Raw genomic sequence first — 12,769 nt, 5'->3', positions numbered from 1 at the left:
ATGGAGGAACCATAGAACCCAAGCCATAATAATCGCTCAATTCCTATAAGCTAAGGTTCAAGGTTCAATTCCTGTTAGGTAAACAAGCTATCGCTCAATTCCTGTAAGCTAAGGTTCAAGGTTCAATTCCTGTTAGGTAAACAAGCTATGACTACAGTACTAGCACGACATACGTAACATTTGGACATACGTAACATTTGTGATATGTAAGTTGTAATCCCTATGAAGTTGATGATCGAATAATTCGTGTAAGCTAACCTTCAAGATCGAATAATTCGTGTAAGCTAACCTTCAATTCCTGTAAGGTAAGCAACCTGTGACGTTGATTAGATGGATACGACTGTATTCGATAGCTTAACTGTATAAGCTAGAACACATACATAAACTCTGTATAAAAAAGGTTAACTGTCACCACCCTATGGACAGAACTGTAATGTAAGAAATCTGATAAATGAATGGACAGAACTGTAATGTAAGAAATCTGATAAATGAAAACAATGAAAACAGAACTGTAAGAAGAATGAGTTGTAATTCATATAACTGACTTGAATATATTGGCCACTGTTTTGTGATGTTGTCTTCAAGTTTGCTGAATAGTTTGAAAGCATAAGATGCAACTTCAACAGTGGGTGGACTTCTTTTATAGTTTTGGGGACTTGATTTTAATTGGTGGACATGGATGCACATGGATTGCAATGGCTTCATTTTGAATGTGTGGTATGGAATTAATTTGCTGTGATCTAATGGTTGGGAATTGTTTATTTGTTGATCCATGTGCTTTGATCTGTTTTAATGAGAAATAGAGTGAGTTGGGTGTCATTTATTGCAGTTATTGGGTCTGGGTGTCATTTATTGAACAAAGTGGATTTAATTGTTATTGGGTTGGGTGTCATTTATTGAACAAATTGGATTTAATTGTTATTGGGTTGGGTGTCATTTATTGAACATAGGGTGTTTAGTTGTTGAACAACACAACAGTTATGGCTGACATACATTCCTTTTGTTATGTGCAGGTAGGCATATTTATTTGGGATGCAAAGTTGCAGTTCTGATGAGTGGGGGTTGAAGTGACTGCTGTTTTGTACTTCTGGAATAGACCAGTTTGGAAGCCTTTATGGCTCTAGCTGTTTTCTACTTGGGTCAATATGTTTTGCAATATTAAGTAGTAAAATACTATTTATGGACAGTTGTGGGCCTAGTCAATATATGGGTGATTTTTGGACATAATTTAAAACTTATTTATACATAATGTTATTTATTTCTGTTTAAATTTTGGTTTCAAAAGTCTTAATCACTGGTGGTTTGGTGGGACCAGTATTATATCAACTACTGGTCCCTGCACAATATTAGGAATCTCTCCCCTATATATTTATCTGAAATTTTGTTTAAAGAAACTGAAGAATTAAGAATTTAATAAGTGTGTAAAGTTTTGAATATAAAAGTTGTGACTTTTGAAAACAAGTGTTTACATAGTATTTGTCCTTTATTTTAAATATAGTTAATTGGAGTATGAACTGTTCACAAGTATTAATTAAATTTTTATAAAAAATAGAAATGAAAGTGAAAATGTTGTAATGAAGCTTTATAAATTTATTCTTTTGGCAGTGTTTAGTTCAAATAGATATGGAGAAATATGGAGAAACTTGGTTCAAATTAAGATAGAGAAATTTAGTTTCAACTTAATGAGATGTCAATTCAAAAACACTTGTTTTGTACAGCCAATTGTCTCCTACAAAATTAAAGGAAATTGAACATGATTGATATAGAGTTGAATGCAATTGAGTTTGTGGTAGCGAAGGGATGGGAATATGAAAAAAAATTGTTGTAATCTTTCAAATGGCCTATCTTTCTTTTGCAGAGCAAAATTGAGTTGAGATGATTTATAACTTAATATTAAATTAATTTTTAAATTAAATTATAAAGACATCTTAATTAATATTTATGAATAATTCGTAACAACAATTATTTTACTATTAATTTAACAACTAAATTATAACTAGCATAGTTATATAATTTAAATCATGGATATCAAAACACTTAGTTTCTAATCAAAATACTTAGTTCCTAAAATATTTAAAAAAAAATCATTTAAAAAATCATTATCCCTTTTCAAATTTTTTCTAAATATTATAGGTTTGTCTATGATTTGTGATTTAATACTAAATTGATTGAATTTGATAATTACTTTGAATAAAACTAGGAATAAAATTGTTGTAGATGAAACAGCTTTAGCAAAATTCACACATTAACTTTTTGCATGGTAACTAAGACCAATCTTTTGTGTTTAATTTGAGGAAAGAAGATAAAAAAACTTTAACAAACCAATTGAAACAGATGAGAAATTGAAGATTAACCTCCCAATAAATGTCGAACAATCTCCTAGACTTGAAACAGAATATGGAATTTCAAAGTGGGATCCTGATAAGTTTCAAATCCTTTGACCTATGTGAACAATAGACATTAACCATAGACACACGAAAGCAATTTAAAAAAAAATATATTGAATTCAAGAAGATTATTTTTTTTAATTCTTGAATTCAATTTCTTGTTAGAAGGTCATTTCTTGAGACGTCGTAGACTTAGCAATCAAATCACTGTGCGGAGGTGGGTCGCTTGTCCCACAAACAAGGGGGTTTCATACATGATTGTGGTGTCTGGCCGTAACTTTAAAATTGAATAATAATAATAATAATAATATACTTGGAGCTAGAAATTATAAAAACTATGCTTAAATAAAATAAATTTAACAAAGTTACGAAAAAATTCTCACTATATCCTAAAAATAGTAACTATACATCAAGGAAAGGAAAGAAATACTTACAAGATTTTAAAAACTAATAACTAATTATCATAATAATTATTAATTATAAAAGCTATGCTCACTAGATCTTAAAAATAGTAACTATACATCAAAGAAAGAAATGCTTACAAGATTTTAAAAACTAATAACGAATTATCATAATAATTATTAATTATAAAAGCTATATGTAAACCAAAAAAAATAAAAATAAAAATGATGATTAATGTAATTGGAATTGAAAATAAAGAAAAAAAAAATAGATAAAAAAATACAAAAAATATAAGTCAAATTAAAAAGTATGAAAACTATAAAAAAATGTTGAGAGAAGATTTTTTAATTATTTTTCATCTTTAAAATGTCATATTAAAACAAAAAAATCCATATAAAAAAACAAAAGTAAATATAAGTCAAATTAAAGAGTAATATAACTAAAATAATTACTAGAAAAAGTTTTTTTTAACTATTTTGTTATCTTTAAAATTTGTAATCTTAGATTGAAAATATCCAAAAAAAACTAAAAAAATGAAAAAAGTTAAATAGAAAGGAAATAAAACTAAAAACAAAAAATTAATAACTAATAAAAATAGAAGTTACTAAACAACCCATAATAAGACATCAACCAATCACTTTACAAATCAATAAATTTAAATAATAATAAAAAATAACAAAAAATAAATAAACTTTTAATAAAAAATAACCTAAACTATTAAATTAGGCCGATAGGCCTTCCTTTGAGTGAGCCTTTCGTCGTCCTTTTGTTTCTAAGCTTGACAGCTGGCGTGCACATTCAGCGGGCAAATTGTTCACATGTGTCGTGCAATTTCTGTTTCTTCTCAGCAATTTCGGAGAACTTCCTGTTTTCTTCCACCATATCCGTCTGTTTTCTGCTCTTCCTGTTCTCTTCCACGCCCTCTGCAATAATGTTTTTGTGCTCTTCCACGTCCTTTGCAATAATGTTTTTGTGCTCTCTTCCACTTACTGCGGGAATAATGTGTCCCGTTTTTGCTGTGCAATCTATTGTGCACGACCTAGCCCTCTGTTATTCAGTATACACTGTTTACACCTCCGTTTTACTGTTCAGAAATTGTTCACTCAGGTGCTCAAGTATACACTGTTTACACCTCTGTTTTACTGTTCAGAAATTGTTCCTAATTTTCAGGTCAGTGCTCTCAAAAATGGGTTTTCTGATCCCATTCTCTCTCATTTTGCTTCCAACGTTTTAATCTTTGTCCAGTGTTTTCTTAGTGTTTACTGTTTTCTTATGGGTATTTTATGGCAGGTACAACTCTGTTTTCCTGTTCAGAAATTGTTCGCCCAGGTTCCCAGGTTCTCAGAATTCTTCTGTTTAAATTTCAGGTTAGTGCTCTCAAAAATGGGTTTTCTGATCCCATTCTCTCTCATTTTCCTGGTTTTTTCCTGATTCCTGGTTGTATTAAGTATTTGCTTGGCATCTGCAGTCTGAGTATGTGCGTTAACCTAACATACTCATACCTCATCAAGGATTAGACAAATCGTTTCAGGTTACTGAACATGGAACGCATTGTAATTTTGTGTTTTATTGGTGTGAATATACAAACAATACATTGGACTGAAACATTAATTGTTGTGAAAAACTTATTGCTCTGTTTCAGTTTATTATAACAATTGGCACTATTTATAGCAGAGGATGTTACTGATGTTGAATTAATTTATGTACTGGAAGAAAATTTGTTAAAGTCCTACAGAACCGTAGCATAAAATTACCCTAGCTTATTACACAATATTGCAGAGCAATTGCTCTTAGCTGTATGGTCAATGTCCTGTTAGATGATAAGTAACTTGTACCATTGTCTAGAAAGCACCAGAGAGTACAGTGGCGCCTGCCATTCCCATTTCTCTTCACTGACTCTGATTAGCATACCTGCCTGTTAACAATGGAAGAGTTGGGTAGGAGAGGGAAATGTCAAACCAATTTTGGGAAGGAGACTCAGTCCAAGACTCCAACCCCTTTGACTCCAGCGAATGATCTGAGAATTCCTGTCCAAGAAGGGCATAAGCTTGGTTCAGCCTAGGTACAACGTCCTCTGAATTGAACTAGAAGAAGCCAAAGCAGAACAGGGCATTGAATAAGAAAACATACCATACCTTGGTGGAATCTTGGCATTGATTAAGAAACAGAGACAAACTTAATTGTCATAACCCACCTGTTTTTGAGGCAATAGGCTATCACTTTGCTGTTGAATTTGTGCTTGCTGCACCTTGCAAGACTTCTGAACAGGAGATTTTCAAGAGAAACTAAAGCCCTTCCAATTCCATAAAATCTATCACCGATCGCATATACTGGTCATTCACAGCCGTTTTCCCTTCGTTTATCAATTTCAGAGCGAAAGACAACAGTTTTTTGGCCAGCTCTCCTGCTGTCGTCTTTGCGCATGCAAAGCTGATCTTATTCCCGTAGAAGCCTTTAGGGAGCAGCGGGTGGAATTTCGTTCGAGCGTCCAGGGGAAATATTAAACGAACTTCTTGTTCCGAAGGCAGTTGGAGAGCCCTGGTTCTCAAACGCCACAAACACGCTGATAAAACTGCGAATGTCGGGTGCTTCATGAAGGGTTAGGGTTTGAATGTCTAGGGATAACCATTCGATTACCTCGAGTAATCTGGATCATTCACTAAAACCCAAGAATGCTACCCACCTTACTCCATGTGGCCAACATGTGGTAGAGGGTGTGTGGCAGAAGGGGAGTCGCCATGCAACAACCCAGGTGTACGCCCTTTCCATTATATGTCGGGTGTATGAATGGATGGTGTTTAACAAGTGGAAATGTGATTTAAATACAATAAACAGAGTTAAATACCCAGTTAACGACAAATGTCCAAGGTACTTAGGGACAACTATCGTATTAATTTGTTTTAATAGTGTTTCCCTGTTTTACACGCGTTATTGTAATTCTGCGGCAGAAATGACATTCAGATTCTCCAAGCAACTCAGGTCAGTGCATATCACAATATTTTATCTCGATCATTTGGAAGAAATATCCGTGTAGTTACGATGAAATGGTCTTCTTACTGTCACAGATGCCATGGATCTTATAAATGCTCTTATGAATGAAAAGGGTGCAGTTGCAGATAGGAAGTCTGCCATTAGTTTCAGCGATTTCCATGCCGCCGTACAGAAGATGGTTGAAGCAGAGATTGAGAAACATTCGGCTGATGGAATAGGGAGAGTGGATTATGCAGTAGCCAGTGGTGGAGGAAAGCTTTTATATCATTCTGAAGGATATTACCCTGGCAATAAGTTATCTCTGTCTTGGAGAGAGATATCCAGAAGGATATTTTCCTTGAACAACCTTCACCCTCTTGCTAATGAAATACTGACCCCCAAATTCGGTGAGCCAGGGAGGTGTCTTCCACTCAAGGGTAGTGATGTTCTTGTCTCCATCAAGCTTAGGATTCCCATTTTTCCTCAAGCAGTCACTCTGGAACATGTCTCCAAGGTAGCACTCTTTTCCTTCTATTTATTTGAAGCAGTTCACTTCTGTTTGCTTGATGCTTTTTCTCTAATGGAAGTTTTAAGAAACATGTCCTGAGGAGCTGCACTGCATAGTATGGCTTCCTTTGGCTTAGAAGCCATGTATGAGGCATGTCTATTCTGCTAAAACAAAACCACCAAACAGACATTGCTTTTTGCTCCTTGTTTGAATCGATTTTTGTATCCACTTTCCACTGTTGAGGATTTGGCAAAGGGATCTTGATGTTCTGTGGTCTTCTTCATTTCTTTTTTTCACAAATTCGGCTGTGGTTGGTTTTCTTCTCCTGGTTCCTGTTCTCAAATGTGGTCTTCTCCTGTGCTGAGACTCGAGAGTCTGTAGGAGTTTTCTTCCTTCTTCATGGGCCTTCTCTGTAGCTGTTGTTTCTATAATTTTGGTTGCTTTCCTTTTGGTTGTCTTCTAATCTAACCGGGTCTTATTTTCATCCTCTCAACTTTTCGAATCCCGCTGCAGGCCATCTATGGGAGATCTATTATGGCTCTGAATGTCCTTCCACTCGTTGTACCTTTCTTGTGCAGGCAGTCATTAGATGGCCTGCATCTTGGTAGAGTCTGCATTTGAAGATTGTACTTCCATAGTCATCTGGTTGGGTTCATTGAGATCCTTTCAAATTTAGGTCAACCCTATGAGGCATACCTTTGTTGACTGTTCTACGCATGTTCAGGTGCAATTGAAGATTTTACTCTCCTCGTTGGTCTTATGAAATTTTATAAATTGACCTAAGAAATTGCTGAACTCTTCCATAAGAACTACTCTTTTACATTACCCCATAAAGAAAGGAGAACCCTTACCAGATTACAATGCTTTCTGCTATGATAAGCATTCTTACTCACAAGATTCTGTTTCTCATTAGTTGATATCCGTACCCACTTCTAGAGCTAGCTTCGGATTACCTAGCTATACCGGGTGCAAAATCATACAATGCATTTATGTCATTTTTCTCTTGCTCTGATACAAACAACATCAGTGGTTTCAGTGTCCTGCCTTGTGTACCATATCTGACTTGTAGTTGTTATATATGTGATGGCAAGCTATCTTATTATAGTGGAATACCTGATATGATTGATATGATCAAAGTCAAACAGTTGACTTTGCTCATGTCCATCAAAAATCAGTTGATTTCGCTTAAAGATCAGTTAGCTTTGCTCATGTCTATCAAAATTCTGGAATAGTCATATCCCTGTATTGAGATTTTATTCCACATGATCAATAATCCCCTTCTTGTCCACCTATGGCTTTACACGCAATACCGTCCTAAAGCTTTATCCTGTAGGTACACTTCATTGCGCAGGTCCTCATTAGTGTCCTTTCTCACGCTAGCATTGCTTGATGTCTTTGTATGTTTACGTTATCCATTCCCTTAGCTTAATGGATAATTTCTTTGGGTATTAGTGCTTACACAATGCGGCTGTCTAATCTACCACACTAATTTCCTCACAGATAGTTGATAGAATGCTTTTACTTAGAAATTTCTCTTCTTATCAAACTAGATATATATATATTATGTAATTGGGTCAGTGTCATTAGAAACATTTTCACTGTATTTAGGTCTCAGTTTCTCTTGTAATTTCTTCATTATTAGTTGAGATGGTTTCTGCACTGACTGCTCCTGTTCCTTGATTACATTTTACTGGACCAGAGCGTGGCATATGATCTAAAAAGTGCACCAAAACACTTCGAGGTTTATGGGTCGACTACAACAGATAAAAACCAGCCAGTCTCCTGGATTTTGCTAGGACCAGAAAACAGAAATTTCATAAATCCTAATGAGGATGGAGACCTTTAGCATTAGCCGATATGATAAGTATTTGCAAATAAATTCAACAGTTCTAATTTGTTCACGGGACCTTAAAGTATGCTTTAGGACCATGCAATATATGCAAAGGAATTCATCTCACCAAATAGATTGGTAACAACGCTCTATGTGTATCCACTTTGGCTACCGTGAAGAAGGCAGATTCAACGTTTATAAAAGGTGTGCAAAGGATAAATTAAGTGAGCGAAATACATGGCAAATGCCTGGACTGAAGGAATGTGTGAACTTTCAGATTCAATAGCTCTACCCTTTCATGCATCAGACTCACAAATTTATTGAAAGTTATACATAGTGTTTGAATAGCGTGTTTGTCATATGCAATGGCCACTATTCGACATATGTTTGATGGCCTATATTCTTACTTATATATTTAATTTTTGTAAGCCAACTATTCATATTAGCTCAATAGATTTGAGTACTTTCCCTCTATTGAGGACAACATTGAATATTCTCCAACAAATTTTCTAATAGTTTTAGAGAAGATTACTGAAAGTGATTCCCTATAATGTGAAAAACTGCACAAGCACAGTGAGTACAACTGAATATAGCCTAATAAAAAGAAATTTATGGATTGTTCAGAAAATAGTTAAAATATCATGAATTATGCACAAGATTCAAAAAAGGAGCACACTGCTTCCAAGTGATGGGTCTCACACTGCTTGCCCTTAATGTGGGCACTTTATGTGGTTGCCTGCGCTAAGTCACCTAAATATAAGGTACAATGCCTCCGAGCTAAAATACAATGAATATAAAAGATAGAACTGTCCAATAATGCTCTATATTACAAGAAAACTCTTTGGTTATGAAAATAACTTGACCAACCTTAATCCAGACCAAGGCCTACTAATATGAACCACTTATAAAATATTATTACAAAGCCATAATGTAGTAGGAATAGATGGAAGGGCTTTATCTGATTCTCATAACACTTGGGACATTTAAGAAAAAAATAATGAAGTATAGTAGGAAAAGCCTGACTGACATTGTGACTCTAAAGTGGAGACTCTAGCTCACATCCAACACAGAATTAAACAATGCCCTATGTGTATCCACTTTGGCTACGGTGAAGAAGGCAGATTCAGCCTTTAAAAAAGGTCTGCAAAGGGAGCGAAATACATGGCTAATGCCTGGATTGAAGGAATGTGTGAACTTTCAGATTCAGTAGCTCTACCCTTTCATGCATCAGACTCACAAATTTATTGAAAGCTATACATAGTGTTTGAATAGCGTGTTTGTCATATGCAATGGCTACTATTCAACATATGTTCAATGGCCCTGAGGACACCATTGAATATTCTCCAACAAATTTCCTAATAGTTTTAGAGAAGATTAATGAAAGTGATTCCCTATAATGTGCAAAACTGCACAAGCACAGTGAGTACAACCGAATATAGCATAATAAAAAAAAAAAAATTGTGGATTGTTTAGAAAATAGTTAAAATATCATGAATTATGCACAAGATTCACAAAAGAAGCACACTGCTTCCAAGTGATGGGTCTCACACTGCCTGCCCTAAATGTGGGCACTTTATGTCGATGCCTCCAAGGCCTACTAATATGAACCACTTATAAAATATTATTACAAAGCCATAAGGAGTCCAGTCAGCCTTTAAAAGAGGTCTGCAAAGGGTAAATTAAGTGAGCGAAATACATGGCAAATGCCTTGATTGAAACACATCTCTTAATGGGTTTTACGTTGTGTAAGAAACATGTGGATTTTTCCTACAAGGATCGCATATCATGTGCGAACAGAATATTGCTGAAAGGATCAGTATTAGGCATGGCTGGCAAATGTTCCTATTTCATACATGTTTTAAAGGTACTGTAAGACTATAAGGATCTTTGAGTCGCTTGAGGTACTTCCAAATTTGCACAATATGTACCTTGTCACCGAATCTTATTAACAGGCATTTTGTTAATGTGGTATACCTTGGGTGGTTAATATGAGAGGTTGTTCTCCTCCCCATCTAGGTTGTGCCCTTATTAATGTTTCGCCTTCAAAAGTTAGCCTTGTTAGATTAGATTCCACATTCACATCACATCTTCTTTTACTAGAATTTTGTGTTGTGGTGAAATTGATGAATTGCAGGTACTACTATCACGGGAAAAAGAATCCTCCTATTAATATTATGGAGACAACCTTAACAACGAATGCCATTCCTCTGTTGTTGAATGGTTCCACTGAGATTCAACCACTACTTCAGATAATCGATGTTGGTTCTGTTACCTCATTAAAAACAACATCCTCACACTTCCACATTACTCTATCTGATGGAACACATCAACACAAGACTTTGCTACCATCCGCATATAGCCCACAGGTTGTATCTGGAGACATCCAAATTGATTCGATAATTCTGCTTAAAAATGCAGCTTGCACAGTGCTTCAAAACTCCTCGTAAGGCCCACCATTTGAAGTTACCCTCTTTTATTTTTTTCCTTCTAAACGCTTCTTGCATTACAAAAAGGAAAATGGAATCTTCATTAATTCATTTCTCACTTGTTTACATAAGGTCCATCCAAGTGGTTGAGCTTGAAGTTGTGATGTGCTCAACAACATTGACGAAGGACTCATCGACGCTACTACATGCAAAGGTGGGTACATCCCAGTTTAGCTCTTCATCAGCAGAAGATACCTTGCCCTCTGTAGTTACTCCACCAATTACGGAAACAACTACAACAATTCCATTCACGGCACTTAGTCCTTATCGAAAATATTGGTCAATCCAAGGTAGGGCATCTGCAAAAACATCATTGAAGACTTACAACAATGTGTGAGGCTTAGGAAAAGTTTTTGGATTTGAACTTATCAATCGTGATAAGGAAGAGATCCACCTTTATGCATATGCTAAATTGGCCGAATCTCTTTACAATCTAATTCAAGTTGGGCAGCTATACATTGTTTCAAATGGCACAGTGAAAGAAGCAAATCCAAACTACAACCACCTCAAGAAAAAATGGGAAATTTACTTGTTTGCTGCTTCCACTATCAATCCATGTCCCATAGATGATCCAATGTTTCCTTACCAGAGCTTTCACTTCAAGACTATTGCTGAAATAAAAAGTGCAAGTCCAAATACAAATGTGGATGTCATTGGTGTTGTTACCTCCACTTCACCTGCATCAACAATTCGACGAAAAGACAGAAGTGAAACATTAAGGAAAACACTCATATTAAAATACAAGTCGGATTTTAGCATTGATGTAACATTATGGGGAGACCATTGTGACTATATAGGACAAAACCTTTCTAAATTCTACTCTTTCGACAACCCACCAATCCTTGCAATCAAAGGAGGTCGTGTATCTGAATTTAATGGCACCACAATAGGGATGATATCAACAAGCACTCTCATCATAAATCCACAAGTTGAAGAAACTCACCAACTACATGCATGGTTCCGTGAAACAGGTTATAGCTCTTCTTCTCCATCTTTGAGTAGAAACTATGGTGTTGCTTTGAAATGTGCCCTACCACGAAATACGTTTCATGAAATTGCTGGCATGCAAACCTCCGATAAAGCAATATGGGTTTCAGTTCGAGCAACAATTACTGCTCTTCATATGGATGACTTCTACTTTCTAGCATGTCCATTAGATTTCAATGGAAAACAATGCATGAAGAAGGTTGTGGAGCATTCTAACAATCTTTGGCATTGTACAAAATGTAACGGTGACTTCCCAGAATGTGACTACCGTTACAAACTTAAAATTGAGCTACATGACCACATTGGGCACCTACAGAACGTCACAGCTTTCAATGATGCAGGGAATGAGCTCATGGGCATCACGGCAAAAGACCTGTTCCTTCTTTCTATCGAACCAACTGATCTGCAGGAAATTTGTGGCCGAATTTCAGGATGCCGCTTCCTGCTAACACTTTCCCTTAAAGCAAATTACTTCAACGGTGTTCAATTCTTGCAACCAATACTAATCAATTCAGAAGAAATTCAATATGCCTCTGCATGCAAGGAAGCACTCACTGACATTCAAGCAATGTCCACTTCAAAACGACCTATTGTTCGCCGCCTTTGAAATGTTTTTTAGGGTCTCTTCTAACACTACTGTTTGTACATAAAAAAACATTTCCGCACAACTCATTGTTTCATATTGTTGTAAATTATACACCCATGTTATTATGATGCAGACTGTCGTTGTCGCTGCAAATACTCTCTTCCAATTATTCCAAAATATGTATGTTTACCCTTTTCATTTTACATAATATAGATATCAACATTTGTAAAGAGTTACTACATACGTTTCCCATTCGTTGTCTACATGCTATACATTGATCTCTTGCTTGCTAATCTATTCATGTTATCGTTCAAACTTGTCAAAAAAAAAAAATGAAGAAGGGAGCAAAATATTGTTTATCTTGCTTCTCTCCTCTCAATAATAGATGCCGAAATAACATATGATTTTATAGTACTCCTAATTGCATGTTTTTCCTTCTACCTAATCTACCTACCTTCACCGATGTTGAAATAAAAAAAATTAATTCTATGTTCAAATAAAAAAAGTTAATTCTAAAACTTGTAATACATTCTCCAAACATGCACTACTCGTTTATGAAAACTAACAATAATTATTTGTACTTGTTTAGATATGCCAAAAAACAATCAAAAT

General features: G+C 35.3%; 1 pseudogene; it reads left to right on the top strand.

Annotated features, from left to right (window-relative positions):
* Positions 1–5,832: 5,832 nt before the first annotated feature.
* On the top strand, positions 5,833–8,463 carry LOC149257616 (SUN domain-containing protein 2 pseudogene; annotated as a pseudogene).
* The last annotated feature ends 4,306 nt before the right edge of the window (positions 8,464–12,769 follow it).

Source organism: Pinus tabuliformis, chromosome 6 (genome assembly GCF_031772625.1).
Source record: "Pinus tabuliformis cultivar Carrire ecotype Pingquan chromosome 6, CPIR1, whole genome shotgun sequence".
Classification (NCBI taxonomy): domain Eukaryota; kingdom Viridiplantae; phylum Streptophyta; class Pinopsida; order Pinales; family Pinaceae; genus Pinus; species Pinus tabuliformis.
Note: the sequence above shows the minus strand (reverse complement) of the source record. Positions and strands in the feature narration are given on the sequence as shown.